The sequence below is a fragment of the Panthera uncia genome (genome assembly GCF_023721935.1).
Source record: "Panthera uncia isolate 11264 chromosome C1 unlocalized genomic scaffold, Puncia_PCG_1.0 HiC_scaffold_4, whole genome shotgun sequence".
NCBI lineage: Eukaryota > Metazoa > Chordata > Mammalia > Carnivora > Felidae > Panthera > Panthera uncia.
The window spans coordinates 79,761,967-79,763,986 of NW_026057585.1; the positions used below are offsets into that span (position 1 = coordinate 79,761,967).

Genomic DNA, 2,020 nt, shown 5'->3' on the forward strand with positions numbered 1-2,020 from the left:
TTTTATTCCACATAAGTCTGCCTCCATGGTTGTGCTTTTGAACACCAAACAGTCACAGCTTAGGAGGAAATTAGGTTTTAAATCAGCCCAATAAGATGAAATGTACATATATTCAAAGTTACTTTTAATAATCCCTTAAAATGCCTATAAAGTTTAGCATATTTGATTTGAGGCAAATGGCCTTGTCCAGTAATCAGAAAGCCACTGAGCTAACCTAAAGGGAGGAGCAGAAGGAAAGTCCAAATGCAGATCTAATATTTTTAAACTACTCTGCCTTTAGGCAAACTATCAAATCCCTAGGGGTAAAAATCAAGAGGCAGGGAATTATACAGTGTACTTCCTACCTTGCAGGGGTGACTCTGTTCTCTTTTAATATTTAGCCTGTGACCTTAACGCATATCATTTGTCACTTGATATTTTGCTGGCGCAAGAGAGAACGTAGTCACATCTTTTTTTTTTTTTAATTTTTTTTTCAACGTTTTTTATTTATTTTTGGGACAGAGAGAGACAGAGCATGAACGGGGGAGGGGCAGAGAGAGAGGGAGACACAGAATCCGAAACAGGCTCCAGGCTCCGAGCCATCAGCCCAGAGCCTGACGCGGGGCTCGAACTCACGGACCGCGAGATCGTGACCTGGCTGAAGTCGGACGCTTAACCGACTGCACCACCCAGGTGCCCCATCGTAGTCACATCTTAAGAGGAGAGGTGGGAAAGTTCTGTTCTGCAAGTCCAAGTCCAAGCCTAAATGAAATGAACCTGGTGCAACAAGATTTCATGAGACTAGTTTGGAGCCAGATAAACCTAGATTTGAACCTAAATCTGCTATTAACTAGCCGTGTAGCCTTGGGTAATTTGCTTAGCTTCCTAAAGCCTCAGTTTCTTAATCTGTAAAATGGTCATAGCAATAGCACTGCATTGAGAAGATTGAATTTAAAAGTTTATAAAGTAGTGAGTTTGAATATAAATCATAGTAATTAAGTACTAGCTCTTAATAGCTATTTGACCTGAGACAGGTCATGTTACCTTTCTAAGCCTCATTTCTCCTCATCTGCAATAGGGACATAACTTCTCTGCCTACTAACCTCAAAGGTCTTTGTAAAGAAACACTAAAGCACTGTACAAGGGTTGTGTGAGTATCTGCCAGACGCTTAGTATACCTGGAATTGTGAGGAGGTGCTGGGAGACCCCTGCTGGAGAAAACAACTCAAGAGAGTCCTGGCCTGAAGTCAGAAATGGGCTCAGACTTCCACTTTTAACATTTGGTGTGGCTGTGTGACTTTGGGTGAGTGACCTAGCCTCTCTGAGCCTCCACTTTCCCTTCTATCAAGTGGGGTTAACAGTACTGACATCTCAAGGTTACCCCGAGAATCATGTCCAGCAGAAAAGTGTTAGGCACGTGGTAAGCGCTCGGTAACTATTTGCTGAGTCTGAATCCTTCTGAGAGGAGCCAAATTCAGCCCCTCTCCCTCCGCAGGGTGGGAAAAGTGCACGGTGTCTCCGCACAGAATTCAGGTAGTGGAGATGCTCCCGCGGGGCCACTGGGCTCCGGTGCCTCCCCACTCCCCCGCCCTCCCAGCCGTTGCCATGACCACCGGTTCAGGCCCGGAGCAGCACCTAGGCGTGTTCGCCCCAATCCCCGCCTTCCAGAGTGACCATTGGCTGGAACGGGCACGTGACGCGCGCTGGTATGCTAATATATGGTAATCGCCCCCCACGCCCCTCCTCCCCGGGCTGTGTCCGAGTAGCCAGCAGGGTGCGCGGCGCCGAGCCGAGGGGGCGGGCTGAGGGGCGGCCCCCGGGAGAGAGCGGCCAGGTGGAGGAGGAGCGCGAACGCGACCGCAGGTAACGGGCGGGCGCGTGCGCGCTGGGGCCGGCTCGCGGCGGACGGGCAGCGCGCGGGGCACTCGGGCCGCCGCGCTGCCGGCTTAACCCTTTGGGCACCCAGCTGTCACGGCCGGGCCGGGGCGCGGCGGCCGGGTCGGGCCGCGCGGGGCGGGGCACTGCCGTGGGCACCGCAGGC

The 2,020-nt window shown here is 51.4% G+C and overlaps 1 protein-coding gene across 1 annotated transcript in view; it reads left to right on the top strand.

Moving 5' to 3' along the window:
- The first annotated feature begins 1,756 nt into the window (after positions 1 to 1,756).
- Positions 1,757 to 2,020, top strand: part of PHC2 (polyhomeotic homolog 2) — a 116,776-nt gene continuing 116,512 nt past the window's right edge. Inside the window, exon 1 of the mRNA XM_049617539.1 lies at positions 1,757 to 1,842. The gene's annotated coding sequence lies outside the window, so the exon portion shown is untranslated. The remainder of the gene's footprint in view (positions 1,843 to 2,020) is intronic.